At 36.4% G+C, this 12455-nt stretch overlaps 1 long non-coding RNA gene across 1 annotated transcript in view; it reads right to left on the minus strand.

The window, feature by feature from the left end:
* LOC122793763 overlaps positions 1-12455 on the minus strand; it is a 772764-nt gene that overhangs the window by 529366 nt on the left and 230943 nt on the right. The window contains exon 2 of the long non-coding RNA XR_006363530.1: positions 5401-5518. This is a non-coding gene — a long non-coding RNA (uncharacterized LOC122793763). The remainder of the gene's footprint in view (positions 1-5400; positions 5519-12455) is intronic.

The following is a 12455-nucleotide window of genomic DNA, read 5'->3' on the forward strand; positions in this document are numbered from 1 at the left end:
ATGTAAGAATGATCCTCCATAGTCTGCAAAATTAAATATAATCTCTCCCAAGTGCTTTGGATATGCTGTACTCAGCATATTAATGCAAGCATGGAAGAGTGTGTCAAAAGATATGAATGCTAAAAATTTCTAGGGTTCATACACTTGTGTTCAAAATGTGTGTTAATATGTTTATTAGAAAATGTACATAAATCCAAAGACATGTCCTTGAAATTTAAAATCAAGTAATACACAAAACTGAAATGTATTTATTTAACTTTGTTAACAAGTAGGTTAACAGGTCCAAGAACCCTTTCTGATGTGATTTAAGACATTTGTCAGCAACATTTTGCAAAACATTACATACACAAAAGTCTTTTATATATTGTTGAGTTTAAATATATACAATGTTAAGTTCCTGGACATACATCACTAAATAGCTGGATACAAAAATTACAGTGCATACAATTATGAAATGTATTTTATAGCAACACATATTCTTTGTTGCATTGAAGTGGGTCTTGGATGCTCCACATTTGTTTTCTGCTGGATAAACCATTGCTTTCATGAATTAGCATTTCCATTCCCATGGGACAATGTTTCACTATACCATAGAATATGTCCATAGACATTGTAGCCTAAACACTGTATGGTCACACATATATCAAACACCCTGGCAATCCTATTACCAGAAAGCAGCTCCACACACCAGAACCTCAATATACAAACAAGCAAGATAAATCACCAAAAGAAAATATCAGAATAAGCATTTTTGAAGGACAAACCTCAATTAGACTTTATATGGGTGATTTGCAGCTTGACAGTACCTGCAACCTTTATGTGTTAACACTAAAATCACAAAACAAAAAAAAAAAAGATGGGGAAAAAACAAATGGTACTGTGCAATGCAAGTTATTTACTCCTGTTTGTGCTTGTGTGATCTTCAGCTTGGGTACTAAAAAAAATTTTACTGCATGGTGACTGGAAGTCAGCAGAGGAATTTGATAAATCTGACATTTGACGAGGGGGAGATGATTCATTCAACTGGGTTTGCTGACTGGGTCATGGTGAACTGTGCTTCTCACAGTCTGTACTTGTTCTTTATCAGTACATTAACCTCCTAGTTATCCTGTGAAAGAAGGTTGTGGGTTCAGTGAGAGTAGCTGGTTACCATTTATTGGTAAACATATGCCAGACAACTGCTGTATATATCTCATATCCTCTCACAACATCTTTTAGTGTATCACACACACTTTTGAACTCTCGCATTGTTCCAAACAAACTACATTTCCAGGAGGTTATGGCATGTTTCTAACACTCCAGCTTAAAAAAATACTAATAACTTCCTTACAGTCATTAAGGCAAATGCACATTCTCCTGAATCTCTGAATTCGTATAAGGCAAATATTTGCACTGAGTGGTACAAAGGCATGAATGGTGAAAATACAAATTTGTACTCTTAAGTTGAAGAGGCTCTTTTATAAAATTATTTAATTGGGGCTTCCGTTACATAAAGTTCCCAGGGAGGCTTAGAATAGTCTATCAGAGAAAACAGCTGTCAAAAAGTTTGATCAACACCATTTGACAAGTAAAACTGAAATTCCATTTTTTTCTAATTCTGAACTTTTGAATGATATATATCACTTCCTTGACCCCTGAGCACAATCTTTTTATTCTTCAGACTATGCTATCATGTTCTTGTGTATTTATATTGTTGTTAAATGCTTAACTCATCCCCTCCAGTTCTGTTATGGAAGTCTGCTCTATAACTTCGAAGAGCTGCATCCTGGGCCTATGGACAAAAATCAAGCTATATCATCACTGTTAAAATAAGTGTTTCTAGACCAAGAATGGCCAGTTTTTCTAAAGTGTAAACTTAAAACTCTTCATCTCATCCTAATCCTTACAGTGGTAACATCCACAAGATTCTAAGTCATAGGGTGATATTTATAGCCATTACTCAGACATAGTATGGCTATTCGAAGTGTCAATAAATGAGTACAGCTCAGCCATGAGTCATAGCTGCCAATTGCACTAAAGAGCAATGACTATGAATAAGTTTAAGCAAATTAAGTCATAATGAGATGTAAATCCTAAAAAACACAGATTGTTATAGCTTCAAACAATTCCTAAAGGAGTATCTTACTCAACAATGGCTATGCTCCTGTAGTATTCCTGGCTAGTTTCGCATGCCATCAATCAAATGTTTCTTTTCTGCTGTCTTCTCCTTGTCTTACTTCTACCGAATAAAAATGCCACAGTGGTGTAATTTAGTTATGTTTCTAATGAGTTTCAAATTAATGTTTGCAGTAAGGCTCCAGAAATGTAATGTTTTCTGTTTACATTCCTTTTTTGTAAATTGTGATTTTAGGCAACTGTTAAATGTTTTGTATATTATTTGTAAATCTTTGCAAAAATTTTTGTAGTCTTTTTTGTACTGTTGTTACGGAGCTTTTCTTCCCGGGTCTCCGCTGAAAACAAGCTACTTTTACAGCTGGACACTACCTGGTTAACAAATGTAAAATAAAATAAATAAATAAATGATGTAACTCAGAGTATGCTAATGTAGTATTGTATCACCTGTTTGAGATTCATAGTGGAATATTCCTACTTTTCTTCCTCATCTGCTGATGTGTTATATAAGGAGGGGTTTCACCAATCCCATCTACTTTGCACTCTGAGAAAATGCTGTTACTTGCTGTTGCCATAACTGCTTGCACCTAGCGACACTCTCTGACCAAGAAGACAGAGATATTAACAGAGGATAACTCATTATAACTTTAATAATCAGGAGATACTTGACAGGTTCAGATAAGACAAAGAAATTATAAGGTTCTTAGTGGGCATGTATGACCTCCAAAGGGGTATTGGAGTAATGCATGGATTTCCTGTCTCTGTGGACAGCAATGTATGTATAGCCCTCACTTTACTTGCCACCAGGACCTACCAAATACTGTGGATGCATGGATTGCACTGGCTTCAGCTTTGAGGATATAGCAGTTCTTGGATGTACTCTTGACAAATGTGGATCACTTCATCTATTTCCCAGTGTCACCTGAGGACTGAGCCAAGACTATGTGTGCCTTCTATTGGGTAGCACATTTCCCTGAAGTATGCAGTGCAACAAATTGCCCACATGCTGCAATTAGGACCACATCTGGTCCTCATGTGGTGTGTTGCCACAATAGTAAGTGCTAACATTGCATCTGTTGCCAGGTAGTGTGTGATGCATGGGGTTTCATCACCAACATATCTGCCCAGCATCCTGGCAGTGCACGGGTCCCATGTCTGGCACACTAATTAACTCTGTTGCCTCTTCCTACAGTGTAGGATGCTCAATCATCTTTTTTAGAAAATGGAAAAATATAGTTATTCATGTTAAAATGTAAAGTTGAATACTAAATCACTTTTCCTTTGTCCACTCATTTTCTTTTTTCTTGTTTTTTTCACGTCTTTTAGGAGATATGGCTCATGAAAACAGTGAAAAATCCAAGTGGAGTAGAGACTGATAACACATCTTTTTTTCCAGACAAGTATTGTCACCAAGAAGGTCTTTTGTCTCCTGAAGAGCCATTTCAGATGTTCGGATGTGTTTGGGGTGCGCCTCAGTATGACCTGTGCAGGATGCTTACTAGATGTTGCATTTTTCATAATATGATTGTGCACCAGTCTGGTGGTGAATTGACCCATTCTATCACTATATCTCCCATTTCCAGTCCCACTATGACTAATGATGACCACCCGGCAGCAGCAGTAGTAAGGGACACCATGCGGCAGCCTCATGCATGGCAAACTGCTGTGCAGCTAAAGAGACGGTATCTAGTCCAGAATTATGGACCTTGAATAATCACATTTATAACTGTTTTGCAAAATGCATTCTGCTGAGGTGATGTAAATAAGCATACATGTACTGAATGTCCTCATTTGGTATACTTAGTAAAAACTGTTATTTCAATATTTGATGAGTTCATGCATTGCATTTGAATGAAAATGTAGCTTATTGTTGTTATATTTTGCAATTTCTTATCAGATTAAAGTATGTTGTTTGCTGAGCTAATGCACATTAAATTACTTTGCTATCCTATACAATAATTAGTGACTTCAGAGATAAAAAATAAAATAATTTGTGCAGTGCTGAAGGCAAAGTGGCAGTACTTTTTGTTTAAATGGCAGGATACTAATTTTAATCAAAACTTTTCTCATTCCTGTGTTTCTTAAAAAGTCAAGCACATACTTTTCAGGTGTAGGTACCTGCCAGCTGTAGGAATGCTAATGCATAGAGCATTGATGTTGATGCCAGCAATGTTATTTTATGCCATACAGAATTACTTCCATTGTTCCCTGAGGTTCTAAGCAGTACTTTTACAATGATGTAATGCATACAGTTGTAAAGTGTGCCAACCCACCTATTTCTTTTTTTTTTCATATGTTCTTTGCCTTCTAGTTAAACCACTCAACATTCCTTATGAAGGTAAAATTGTAAGTAACAAAATTGTTAAAGTTAATTCACAGTAGCTCAAGATCATATGAGTCAAACATATCTGCTAAGAGCAGGCTAGGTGACTCTGGACATGATTTTAAAGAGGGGCTATCATTAGAGATATATGGTGATTTGGTTTGATATCATGACCTAATTGATGCAGGTGACCTTGCAGACATTGATCCGATGATCTGACAGTGCTTAGTTAAAGTGATCAGTACCTCAAATAAGAGGATCTACTAGGTGTAAATGAGTGCTGATGTGGCCTGCAAGAATCTGTTGTGATTGTCACTCTGACTAGCTACTTTCCTGAGAAACAATTGGTGTCTCATGTGATCTGTCTCCATGGGTCCAGACAGTACACCATCCTCTTCCCCTTCCAAGAGCGACTCCTACTTGAGTCTGGTAATTTCTAAGTGTACGAAAGGAGGCAACCATAGATGAATGGTGTGCCACCACCATACCATGCATCAGTGTAATTATGGCATTATACCTGGTCTCTGCCATTTCAAGGTAGTGCTGGACATACTCACAGATACACTAGAGGACTCTGACTATTTCCAGCTGACTCTCTGTAGCAGTGCTCTGAACACTTACAATATCACAGGACATTTGCTGCTGGACAGACAATGCTTTTTGTGTTTCCTGGAGTAGCTGTAACAAATGTCTGCACCTGCCTCACCTTTGTAAAGCATTACTGTGGACAGTGTTTCCTTTGAACACCTGCCGTCATCCGCAAAGTGTTTGTCTGAGTTTGGAGATACTGGTGTCACGGTGCAAGGTTATACTATACATGCCTGAATGCTAAATCAGCATATGCTTGACTTTGTGATGCACTGTCACTTCCTACAGATTTACTAACATGTTGTGGGGTGAAAGACCCTGCAATTAAACTTGTACTATGCAATTTGACTCTTGCACATTGACTGTGTGCTACTTACCTGAGGGTGTCTTATAAATATAACTATGTTTTCACCATCATTATCACAAACAGCCATTCTGATGTTGATATCCTCCAAATTCATTGGCATGGTGGAGCTGTTTTTTCTGACTCTGACCCTGTAAAGGAATTATTTTAAAACATTACTTATAATGAAATAGCATACACTACTATATGCTTATTAACAGGATGTGGGGATACTTACCTTGCACACTGCTTTCATTGCTGCTCTGTGATAATGTAGAAGGCTCATCTAGTAATAATAATTGTCATGTGTTTAATGTAATCATTCCATGTCAGCATTCAGTTTTCTATATAAATAGATAATAATGTTTTTAAACCGACCTTCCTGAGCAGACAAGGGTTTCTGCTGTAGACATTGATAACAGCCAATATCCACACCCTTCTGCTTATTCTAGTGCCACCATTTTCTGTGTCATATACAAACCATGGATGGAGAGATGGTATTCCTCATCTGGTGTTAATTGGATAATTGTTGTAGGACCCCCAGATACTGGTATGGACAATTTCATTCTGCCTCTACTTACTTTTAGTTTGCCCTGACATATCATTTACCATCCTACACTATGCTAATGTGCAATTTCTAACACCCACTGCAATAATGTTGAGGATAACTAAATTCCAGACTTTATTTCTGTCAGCTTGTTTGGGACCCCATTTACCAAACAGAAGCTTGCTATATATCCTAAGGCCTGAAATGAGGATGTGATTTTCCTCATGGTTGAAGTTATACTTTCTCTGCCTTGATCCTTTCTTTTGCATCATTATTGCATATTACAAATAGAAAAGGCCACAGTCATACCAAAAAAAAAAAACGTTTGGATATAATCATTATTCAAACTATACAACACTGACTATGTGTGCCTTCCACCTTCAGTAAAAAAAATGTTATGTGACACAAATCCTATATTTATATGCATATACAATGCAGCCAAATGAAGTTGTGCTAGAACATTACTTGCAGTATATTCACACCAATAAAGCAAACACTTTTTTAACAGATTCATCCTTTCCCACCTGTACCACTGTTATGTATTCATATAATTTTTCTTTCATTAGTGACATCTTTAAAGACACGCACATTGAGCCAAGAAAATATCCTTACCACTGCAGTACTTCACAACTTAATGACTACATTTCTACCATGTATGCACAATCATTAAATAATAGCAAGCAATTATTTTCCCTAGTGATCATTAATCACTTCCACTGTCTCTGTACCGAATTCTCACTTCCAAGTGACAACTTTACACTATTCATTAATAGCCATAGTAACATGCACATGATATTAGTAGAACCAACATTTCTTAAATTTAACTCAATAATTTTGCATATTTCTTAGTACGTCATATTAAATTATAATATTTTTATAATTTTTTACTTTAAGAAGTCTGTCATTTCCTTAGACTTTTGTCACCTAACTCAAATAATGGCAAGTTAATGTGCTGGTTCTCAACCTTTCCATACAAGTTCATGTTTATTTATATTTTTTTGTCTGCAAATTGGGGTCTTTTATGTTCACCTCAATGAATCACAGTAATATGAGAATGTATACAGCCACTTCGGGATGTAAATCACTCTGGGATGCTTGTCATTGCAGATTCAAACTCCAGTGAATGCACTGCAGATGGCTGTTGAGTCTGCAGCCATCCAGAGCATGTCCATGGTTTTCCTAGCATGCAGCAGAAACATGTGGGTATTCCCAGTTACTTAATAATGTGAAAATATTAAGATAAAACAAAATGGAGTCTTATGCAATATAGTTAGCACAACAATGCATTTCTAATCTCTGCCCCTGATATACCTTGTTACTTCTATCCACTATAAAGTTTATAAGAATTGCTGACCAATTACATAGGTAGACATATTTATGTATCCCACCAAAACAATGTATCCTTGATACTACAATGAAGGAAAATATAATATTCAGTAGTTATATTTCCAAAAAGATAACTATGGCAAGGTATGCAAACACTGGTAATTATAAATATTACATAATTGAAATTATTATTACCTTTGTTTATGCACAATATAAGTCAAATTAGAATGTATCCCTTAAAAATGTCTGTGACAAAGCATTTTTGATGAAACCAAGCTTTCCAATAATAACAGCACCTGTTATAATGCCTTTGCTAGCTATCTGGGTTTGTAAGTAGTGTCTCATCCCGGTGAGAGTGTGGTTTAAAACCTTGAACCCTAGCCTTGACTATACTTTCTTCATTTTGGTTTTGGCACTTCTAGCAATGGTGGCACCTGTTAAGGCCTGAAGCCACACTGTGAGGTGGTCAGATATAGAGAGCAAAATAATGCCCTACTTTAGGAAGGAGTCACAACTGGATAGGAATCAGACATGCACTAGGGCTAGCGACTGGAAAAAAAAATATCTGGCAGAAAATGGGTGAACACCTAGAAACTCTGACAGAGATCACTTGCTCCAACCAGCAGTGCTATCACAAGTATGGTGACCTGAAGAAATATAGGATGGACCAGCTAGCTGAGTTGGTAGACCAGGGAGAGGCAGGAAGACCAGAATTCTAAAGCAAGTATAATTTATTTTCTATGGGGGAATATTTAACATAAGGTAAATCATATCACAACATTGCATAATTTATGGTATTAGCTAGAAGAAATATGCATACCTTCAGAAATATATCTGTAAGTTTTTTTTTTAATAAGTGAAAAATAAGCATGCACATAAGTGTACACAGAAATGCATCAGCATAGAAATATGTAATGCTTAAGTGATAAAAAATGACTGTACAAAAAGAAATGTAAGACGTGCACCAGTAAAATAATAATCTGCATATATGTCTGAAAAACATAGATATATATTTGCATAATGACTCTAACAATTACTAAATATCATTAGACAGAAAGAAAAAAGTTTGTGTTTTCATATTTTCATTTAATATTGCATTACTTTCAGTAGTAGTTAAATTATATGCAGACAGTTTGTGTTGGCTGGGAATTATCTTGTCATGCATTCATTGTATAAGAACCTCTTTTCTTTTCACAATTGTGAGTGCACATACAAGATGGCTGAAGTTGTTCAAACACCACACCCCATTCAGACTAGAGGTTGGTGTAAGGGCATTAGAACTTGATGTACATGTACTGTGAAATTTACTGACAAGTAATCCATATTATTAAGTCTGTATTCCTTCTGCATACATTTTAAATTACCTCTTTTGAACAACTTAGGAAGTGAAAACTTCTATAACTTGCTACATTGCTCTATGTGTCTGCACATTCATGCTGAAACAAATTCAGAGATTATTACAAAGCATAAATACTAAAAAAAAAATTACCAAAACTATCTACTTTGGTTTACTAGTGACAGAGGAAGATTAGCAACATATATATGGCAAAAAATTTGAAATACAGATAAATAATTATTTTATTTCTTCTCTATACAGCTGAGACAGAGGTCTTCTATAACAGTAGACTGTAGGAGCTGCAGATGAAGTGGCTGTCTGACTTCTTTAGTAAGCCTGAATAAATTAGTATATAGTAATTCTGTGTGTACCATATACGGAAAATAATGAATAGTAAGTCATGCATAATTATGTGAAGCAACAAGAGCACATTCAGTACGTTGCTGCAAAGAAGAAAGAGGCATACCTATCAGGCAAAAATGTGATCGTTATGTTTTTGTAGTAGACTGCAGCATTTAAACTCCACCATTTCATGATATCAGACACTGCCCTGTTAAGTAAGCATAAGCATTTCCCATAGTAATTAATACCAAAACTGTGCATTAACACTTCCCATAACATTTCATCCAAAAGTTTACATAAACACATCTGTATGCTTTCAAATGAAAGTATGAATAAACATTTACCATACATTGTTTTAAAATAAAAATGTTTTAAATAAATTAATACTGTGTAACATAATGAGTGATTGTATTTATCTCTTTTGCCTCTCCCCACATTTCTTTTCTCTTTTTTGTTATTTTATTTATGCAGTACTTTGTCCTTTATTATTTTATTTCTCTCCCATGTATGTTCATTTTTTACAGCTTAAAAATTTTCTTTGTACGATCCAGGCACATACCTCCCAGGTTAAGGATTGCTAACCCTCTCTCTGTCAGGAGAATGCTCTTGTGGGGCCGTGGCAGCAGCAATGATCCTGCAGGCCCCATGACACCTGGCAGCCTAGAAAACCCCTCACTGGGCTTGGGAACTTGGTTGAGGATGTGCTAGAAGAGGATTCAGCCATATGAGGCTTCACTGTAGATGACATTGTGCCCCAAGCTGGTTGTGACTAATGCTCTACTACAGGCTCTCATCTCTCAACATTGGGGTCATCCACTGCCCCACCATCTGACAGTGTAAAATGTTTGAGACTGTGTGGGCTGAAACTCCTGAAAGTGCTTCAGCCCTTCTTTCCTTATCATTTCACCTACACCTTCTTACCTATTTCCCACACACAGTACCCTCTAATTTAAAAAAAAAAATGAAAAAAAAAAAAAAAACAGGCGGTTCTATCTCCTGACAACAACACTGTGTCCCTCTTCTCCCACTTCCTCTAGAATAACCCTATTGATGTTTTTCCTTTTGTGTTCCCCTATTTCTTGTGTATCCCCTTATTAAACTTTTTTGTCTCACCTTTCTATACTTTAATGAAGCTATCACGGTGTCCACATAATAATACCCTCATATAAAATATATTAAACCCCTTTATTTTTTTTAAATATCAATAATAAAAGCTATGCAGTATGCAGCTTGCCTAAGATATTTTAAATAGGACTGGGCATAGTCGGGTCTATCATTAATATCTGAATATATATGATATACTGCAAAGTAAAATTAAGTTTATAGTCCTTATTATCCACTTAATCCTTGACTTTACACTTTTGCCATAAGTAGGTGTGTTTTTCAAAACATCTTCCTCAGGATTTAATTAAATCTGTGTAAGCACAGTGTAGAGCCTACAAGGAATATATCCATATACACGGCCACGGTTCCCCCTCGGCAGCATGCAGTGCAAATTAATGACGGCATGCTGCCGAGGAAGAGAAGAGGAACATGGATATTGAATCAGTGTAGGGAGAGGTGTAGTGGCTATCCATGGCTGCAGATGAGTGTGAGTCTCCCTGTAATGTTCCTCGCCACTTATGTAATGTTGTGAAGTACGTCACATATGTAATGTGTCATTTTTATGTTTGTGTGGCGCGGAGTGCAGCAATGCCAAGCTGTGCTCACATAAAGACAGATGACACCTGCAAGACATCTAAAATAGTGACTAGATGTAATTAATTATCATAATTATATTTTTTCTTTTTTTTTTCTAATTGCTGATTGCATGGCATGGCGCAGAGTGCAACAGAGCCGAGTGGAGTTTATGCATACATAGCTGACACCTGAAAATCATCTAAAATTAGAAACTGGATGTAATTAATTATTTATTTATAGGTGTGTTTAAGCATGTTTGAGTGGTGCAGCTCGGTGCTCAGCAATGCTAACAGGTAGCCTAGTAGTATATGTGAAGGATACCAATTTTTATAACATCTAATTAGCTACATGTGTAGAACTACTGTCTTATGTGTAGTAGTCCCTGGGTTCAAGTCTTTGGCAGACAGAATATGCCTGCAAATGAATGTACTATTTTTCTGTAATTTCATTAAACTATTGCGAATTTTGTCACTGCTGTGCTTTTCTAAGCAGCGCTCATTTATGCGAAGCAGTGCATAAACATACTAATGGCTATCAATGTTTGAGTTGTGCTAAGCCTCATTAAAACCACAGTTCTTCAAGTTTTCACACTGTTCGGCTTTGCATAGCTGCTAAGAGATACAGCACTGTTTTTAAATGTTGCTCAATGACATGTAAGGGCAGGAAAACAGCCCATATTAAGCCCAATAGGCAGGAATTCTGCATCATTCATTGAAGTTCAATCAACTGTTGGTATGGCTGGCAGTGTTGACAAAGGTGTGCACTTTCGTGCTCAGAGTTGGGGTATTCAGGAATCCAGGGTCATGGTTGGGCTCCTTGTTAAAACCATGAACCCTGGCTAATGCAGGGTGGATTCCAGGGATGAGAGCTTTGGCCGGCTAAGATCTAGCTGTATTCAGCTGGACGTATAAGAGAATTTAAGTACCTTTTATCTGCACTTTTTTTCAAATAATACAGCATTTTAATTGATTTATTTGTGTTGAATATTAACTGAACTGGAAGTTTTGACTCTGCTTTTTCAGTTAGGGCTTGCTAGATTTTATTGCCTGTTAGAATTCCTGCATAGACAGTAATTGCAGTCGGGGGTAGTCTCATTCATTGATATTCTATTACTGCTTATTTAAGTGGTACATTTTGGAATATTTTCTGCTTAAAACCTGAGCTTTGGCTAGCTAAGATCTAGCTGTATTCAACTGGACGTATAAGAGAATTTATGTACCTTTTATATGCACTTTTTTCAAATAATACTGCATTTTAATTGATTTATTTGTATTACATTGAATATTAACTGAACTGGAAGTTTTGACTCTGCTTTTTCAGTTAGGGCTTGCTAGATTTTATTGCCTTTTAGAATTCCTGCATAGACAGTAATTGCAGTCGGGGGTAGTCTCATTCATTGATATTTTGTTACTGCTTATTTAAGTGGTACATTTTGGAATATTTTCTGCTTAAAACCTGAGCTTTGGCCAGCTAAGATCTTGCTGTATTCAACTGAACATATAAGATAATTTATATACCTTTTATCTGCACTTTTTTTTCAAATAATACAGCATTTTAATTGATTTATTTGTGTTGCATTAAATATTAACTGAACTGGAAGTTTCTACTCTGTTTTTTCAGTTAGTTCCCCACCCACCCTCCCTGATTTTGTTTTGGTGTTAATCTTGCTGGCTTCGAAACTGCCCGCCCCTCTTGCAAATTTGTGTTTGGATACTCCTTCTGGGCCCATCTCATTTGCTCACTCAACTGAGTGCAGTGAGATCATATTCTGATTTCAGGCACTCCTACTGTGTACAAAGAGAGCATCTGGGAAAGGAAAAAAATAATCTTGTTTCCTGCCTTTCCTGTAAGTGGTCTA

This window comes from Protopterus annectens, chromosome 2.part0 (genome assembly GCF_019279795.1).
Source record: "Protopterus annectens isolate FY-2018-M chromosome 2.part0, PAN1.0, whole genome shotgun sequence".
Taxonomy (NCBI): Eukaryota; Metazoa; Chordata; order Ceratodontiformes; family Protopteridae; genus Protopterus; species Protopterus annectens.